Genomic DNA, 7,178 nt, shown 5'->3' on the forward strand with positions numbered 1-7,178 from the left:
ATTAATTACAGGACCTTACACTTCTCCACCCCTTGAAACAAATTTCTTCCTCGAAATTTCTGTTTATACACATACATCTTACACACGATACGAAACCAACAATACATTACTAAGAATCAAACTGATATGGATAAGATGCTCTCATCTTCTTTTCTGTTTCCCACGTTGATTCTTCTACACCATGCCTCGACCACTGAACACGTACAAGTGGTATAACTTTATTGCGTAAAAATTTATCTTTACGATCCAAGATACAAACAAGATACTCAGTATACGATAGAGAAGGGTCAAGTTCAACCTCATCAGGCTGAATCACATGAGACAGATCGGGCTCATACTTACGCAACATAGAAACATGAAAAACATCGTGGATGTCAGACAAGGACTGGGGCAAATCCAAACGATAAGCGCAAGTCCCAATACGCTCAACAATCTCGTAGACCAACAAAACGAGGTGACAACTTACCTCTCATGCCAAAACGAATAACACCTCTAAACAGAGAGATTCTCAGAAACACAAAATCTCCAACTTGAAATTCTAGAGGTCGACGACGTCTGTTAGCATAACTAGCTTGTCGATCTTGGGCAACTTTCATTCTCTGACGAATCAACTGGACTTTATCATGCATTTCTTGAATAATCTCAGGTCCGGTCAACTTCTTCTCACCAAATTCATCCCAACAAAGAGGTGATCGACATCGTCTGCCGTACAGAGCTTCAAAAGGAGTCATACCAATAGTCACCTGGAAACTGTTGTTATATGAAAATTCTACTAGTGGTAAAGCTTCCTGCCAACTGTCTTTAAAATCCATGACCACTGCTCGAAGCAAATCCTCGAGTGTCTGGATCATACGCTTTGTCTGACCATCTGTCTGAGGATGGTAAGCAGTACTCATCGCAAGTCGTGTACCCATTTCTTTTTGGAAACTAGTCCAAAACTTTGATGTGAAACGAGGGTCACGATCTGAGACTATTACAACTGGAATTCCATGAAGTCTCACAGTATTTTCAATATACAGACGAGCCATCTTCTTGTACGAATACGTCCTCTAATACGGAATAAAGTGTGCCAATTTAGATAATCTGTCGACAATCACACAAATGGCATCGAAATGACGAGAAGTACGTGGAAAATGCGTGACAAAATCCATCACCACGTGCTCCCAGTTCCACCGAGGAACCTCAAGACTATGCAGTAATCCTCCAGATCCACTTGGAATGGTAAGAACTGTTGCAGAAGTCAATCTCTTCTTCAACTCGACAAAACTTGACTCACATTCATCAGACCAAATGAATCTCTGATTTTTCTGAATCAGTTGAGTGATAGGTCTAGCAATCTTTGAGAAATTTTCGATAAATCTCCGGTAATAACCAGCTAAACCCATGAAACTACGAATCTCTGGCACATTGGTCGGTCGTGCCCAGTTCAGAACTGCCTCCACTTTACTTGGATCAACAGAAATACCATGTTGAGATATGACATGGCCCAAAAACACCACTTTATCTAAACAAAACTCACACTTGGATAGCTTGGCGTACAACTGCTTCTTTTGAAGAATTCGAATAACTAATCTCAAGTGTTTAACATGCTCTTCTTCAGACTTGGAATAGACAATAATATCATCGATGATTACAATCACAAAACGATCGAGATATTTACGAAATACTAGATTCATCAAGTACATAAACACAGCAGGAGCATTGGTCAAACCAAAAGGCATAACCAAAAATTCAAAGTGTCCGTTCGGCACATCTTCTTGTCTACCTCGTACTTGATGGTACCCAGAACGGAGATCAATCTTAGAATACACCGAAGTACTTTGCAACTGATCAAATAAGTCATCAATCCTAGGGAGTGGATATTTATTTTTGACAATAGACTTATTCAGTTGCCGATAATCAATACACATCCGCATTGTACCATCTTTCTTCTTGACAAATAGAATCAGTGCACCCCACGGTGAAGAACCCGGACGAATATAACATTTACTCAACAAATCCTGTAACTGTTCTTTCAACTCTTTTAGCTCAACAGGAGCTTAACGATATGGTGCTCGAGATATAGGTTCAGTTCCTGGCATTAATTCGATACTAAACTCAACTTCTAGTTCTGGTGGAAAACCAGGAATCTCTTCTGGAAATACATCAGGAAACTCACGGACTACAGGAATATCATAAATCTGTCGCTCATCTTGCGATAGATCAACTACATAAACCAGAAAACCTTCATGACCAGAATCTAACAATCGATTCATCTCAATGGCAGAAACATGAGGAATCTAGGCTTGAGAACCACGGCCATAGAAATTCCATTTAGGAGCAAAGCTAGGCCTGAAACGAACTATTCCTCGATAACAGTCAACAGTGGCACGATTTTCAGTCAAAACATCCATACCAATGATACAATCAAAGTCATGCATACGTAGTACTATGAGGTTAGATACAGTACATTTTCATCATGAAACAACATCGCATTGAACAACACCTGATCAGTGATATTCATTTTGCCTATTGGAGTAGCAACAGATAGATTGAAATTCATACTAGTGGTGCAAAGATCATGCAAAACAACGAATGCATGAGAAACAAAGGAATGAGATGCTCTAATATCAAATAACACTCGGTTGCCACTCCTCTTTAAACTAGCCTCGGCCCTTTTTGCTATTTCCACTGCTTCAAGATAATTCAGTGGCTTACCGGTAGAAACAAAAAGATGTAGATGATCGTTCAATCCTTCAATGAAACTTTCAACGACAGCAACTTGGCTTGCAACAACATGAGGAGCATATCTCAGCATATCATAAAAAGTATCAGCATACTCCGCAACTGACATATCGCTCTGTTTCATGTTATGAAACTCCGAAGCCTTAGAGCTGTAAAACGATGAAGGACAGTAAGTCTCCTTAAATTTCAGCTTGAATATATCTCACGATGGAACAATCCTCTGAGCATCTAAGGTCATCAAGGTAGTAGACCACCACATTTTGGCACGATCTTTCAACTAATGCACATCTAATCTCAATCAACGCTCTGAAGGATACTCAATCAGATCAAACAATTCCTCAATCTCAGAAATCCCTAGTTCAGCTTTGTCAGCTCCCTCAGAACCATGAATCGATGTGGATGCATAGAGTGAAAACGGGCAACTAACTCATCCATCCTAAGCTGCTCTAGCTGATCAGCAGCTTGCTCAACAAAAGTATCATCAACAACATGGACACGAGGTCTGGCACGTCCACGACCTCGACCCCCACCAACAGGAATCTCCCCATCTCTTTCCATTCTATAACATAAAACATTTATAACAATTTGAATGGAAGTAAACAAACCATATAATCACGTAAGCATGTTTTCAAGTATCATACATAGGCGCACAACCATTTTAGTGTCAAGACTCAAGTGTCCTAGACTCTAGTTTGAGCGTATCCCAGTTTACGCTCTGATACCAAGATATGAGGCTCATTTACTCTAATGACAATTTATTATCAAACAATAATTATTTGATTTAAATCTGCAGCGGAAAAAGTGTTTAAAATACTTTAAAACGGACCTCAGGACCTAAAAAAATTTCGGCATAACCTCCCCGTAAGTAGGACATCCCGAAAAACTCAGGCAGCAATTTATATCAAAATATACTCCAACTAGAGTCATTAAAACAAAAACCGAAGTTAAACAACCTATAGCCGCACTGGCCAGGACTAAGAAGAAATTAAAACTTATCAAATACTCACCAGATCATAAAATCACAGAGTCGACTCAGAACATAACAAGAACAACCAAATATCACTACAGATACACGGGGCATCTCCCCGACAAATAAACTACAATACAAGACTAAAACAAACTCAAGACATACATATAAACTAACTGGGAGACTCCACTGAACAGAACCAAGCAATCCAACCTCAATCCCGAGCTCCACTGCCGGAACCTCGGCCTGATGCTGCAAAACGACTCGGGAGATCTACCATGGTGCCCAATAGCAACCACAGCAGTCCCCCAGAAAATAACTGATGTTAGGATTCTGGTATGAAACAGTTCAACAATAACAACAATAATCATAAATCATGCATAATCATATAATAAAATGTAATGTGCAATGCATGAAAGGCTCAACGAATAATCGGGATAACAGGAGCCAACAAACGGTACGATAACAACTGGAATAATGCTCGAGCAACAACAAAGGGGAGCTACATCGTCATGCAGCTAAACCGCCCTGCCAAGTATGCGAGGTATGCCAAGCTGTGCTGAATAACACCCCTGACCCGGCCTCCATGCACCTGATACGATATAACAGGATGGCATAACAGAACGAACTAGATGACACAATTCCAGCACTCACCTCAAAAGGCTGCAATAACCACGAGATTGTTCAATCACATCTACGGTCTCATGTGTATAGGCCTATCAGCCACACTATGATCCCGAGATAAACAACAGTGCCTGATAATAATGCATATCAACAACGGGCTAACAAGAACGATAGGGCTCAACATGAATGTCATAACAGTATGCCCTATGCTAAATGTCAATCATATGTCACAATACTAAACATATATCACAACGAAGGCATTTAACAACTTACAACAATCAACAAATCATAAACAACATCAGTGCAACACAGAATGACAATTAAACATAATTTATGTTTCACCGTCATATGTTACCGAGCTGTAACATACCTATACCAAGTGATAACGACAAAAAGCTCAACTTTGATCTCCTCGGCCTAACAATAATATAATATAACAAGTCGAGTAAATTTCCAATTCAATAACAATATTTTCAAATTTCAGCTTGTACCTATGCTAAGTTTTAAGGTCAAAATTTAACCAAAATATACTTATCATACATGGTTAGAATCCTAACTCAAAAATCCATATTTCATCAAAAGATGTCAACAAGAAATTCAAAAATCTTGACATGGATAAACATCCACAATTAGAAATCTAGAAAACTGAATTCTGTTACAGTTTCAGATTCGGCACCTATGACCATAAAATTCATATCTAATTCATTTTTTACCCAAATCAATATCCGTCAATTGGAAAGGAAAGACAACTCAAATATCTAAGTTTTTCTAGAAAAAACCATTTCCATAATCCTAATAGATAAATCCCAAATTTATCAAGAAGGCGCTACTCCATACGCACTTCGCGGCAGAATTCGGTAATTGAGCAGTTTCGAAAAATTGAGCATAACTATCTCAATTATTAATGGAATTTAACGAATCTTATATCATTACGAAGACAACACATAGCTATACAACTTTTTTTTGAATCATAAGTTCAGAATCCGAATGCATATATGCCATAATCCCAAATTACAGTAGGTGTTTTACAGAGCACAATTTCAAAATTCGATTTTTGGCACATTTTGGTAGAAAAATCATAATAAATCCGTTTCTAATCAAAAACACATTACTCTAGTGGGTATAAACAGCAAACATAAAGCACTACAAAGTTTGTTTAGGTCATTTTTACAAATTCAAATTAAAAAATCGCAGCAACACAAAAACTCTCACCCAAAAACCGGAAGAATTCGAGCAGAAACAGAGCACCGGAACAAAAGCTTCGATCTACTCGTATCCTTGCCCAAAATTCGCGATTTATGTCTTGAATCGAAGCTTAGGATGTTAAGAAGACAACCCTTAAAGAATTTTTGAGTTTCAAATTGGGACGGACGAGATATCGTGACTTTACCGCAGCTGCTCCTCAAGTGACGGGAATTGGGTTTCTCTTCTTTCTTTTCTTTTTCATTCTCTTCCTTCTCTCACTCTAAAGGTAAGTAGTGTGTATGTATATGTGTATATATATATTGTGTATTTGGTTACTAAAATAGTAACTCAAGCCCATTTATCCCGGTCTGTATTTATTTTGCTCTCGTGTGTTATTTAAACTATATATGTATTTTATATCGTTAAATTCTCCGATATTCCAAAATACATATTTTTAACACACTTCTTGAATTTATTTGGCATAAATAATTATTTTTATTTACAACTCAATAATTATTCTAACTACGTCTTCATTTCCTGCCGTATGGGTGAAGCATCACCTCGCTCACACTGAAGCAAAAATATTATGTTCTTACCTTTTGAAATTCACCATGACCATACTGACCCATCGACTGGAACCTCCTTCAAGCAGACACCAAGCGCTGACTAGAAACAACAAACAATAAGTGAAAAAAAAATTGTATAATGAATTGGGAAACTTAAAAACACAATAATACTACAAAATAGGAAAATAATGCCTCTGTGTAGTCTTGCCTGATTTATTAAAGCTAGTAAGGAACCCACTAACAAATGGAGTTTGCTCACTAATTTTGCTGAAGTAGAAGTTTCTACAAGTTCCCATGCTCGACTTATATCTAACAAAGTCTCTCCCATCTTTTCACCACACTGCAGTACGAAAACAAAATTCAAGACAACAGTAAGTAATGCTTGGTTTTTATAAATGGGCTACTACAGTTTGAGCTAAATCATGTAGGGTAATAGCCCATGTACAACCTCCGCCCTTGTCTATGATTAATTGAAGATCGATTTATAAATTTATACGAACTGCATGCATGCTTCATGTAATTTAAATTCCACCAAAAACCATTTCAAAATCAAGAATTTCAGATCCATGACAGCAAATCAATTTAAATTATTTGGATGTGTTTGGCATTGGGATATTTCAAATTCATATGTTCCAAATTTAAGCTCTTGCATGAACAATTGTAATAGATTTCAAATGCACAAAAAACTAATGTCATTTGACATCCATATTTCAAATCATTTTCTCAAATAAAATAGTTTCATCCAAATATAACCTAGATGTCTGTGACTAGATCATTAAAATTTCTAAAAATTTATCCATGTACGAAGAGTTTTCTTGAATATTGACAAGGTCACGTCTCTAATAAAAATCAAACTGATTGATGATAAGAGTATGACAAATGCTTGAACAATGAAGATTTTGTTTGTTGACTTCGGACGAAGACAGGAAAATACCACACTCTTGACAACTAAAGTGGCAAAATTGTTAATGTATCATGTTCTCGTACCCAAGATGCAGCGGAAATTTAAAATTTTGTTTTTAGGCGTCGTGTGTTTAGAAACATTCATAGGGTATTTAGAATTATACATTTGCATTCTTAACGCTTGGACTCTAAACTATTCCGGTTTTTAT

At 37.3% G+C, this 7,178-nt stretch overlaps 1 long non-coding RNA gene across 1 annotated transcript; it reads right to left on the minus strand.

Moving 5' to 3' along the window:
• Positions 1–3,523: 3,523 nt before the first annotated feature.
• LOC142524941 (uncharacterized) lies at positions 3,524–5,911 on the minus strand. Its single transcript, XR_012814994.1, has 3 exons — positions 5,528–5,911; positions 4,686–4,732; positions 3,524–3,964 (listed from the first exon to the last, which is right to left on the minus strand). It is a non-coding gene; the product is annotated as an uncharacterized LOC142524941 (long non-coding RNA).
• Positions 5,912–7,178: the final 1,267 nt, after the last annotated feature.

This window comes from Primulina tabacum, chromosome 14 (genome assembly GCF_025594145.1).
Source record: "Primulina tabacum isolate GXHZ01 chromosome 14, ASM2559414v2, whole genome shotgun sequence".
Lineage (NCBI taxonomy): Eukaryota > Viridiplantae > Streptophyta > Magnoliopsida > Lamiales > Gesneriaceae > Primulina > Primulina tabacum.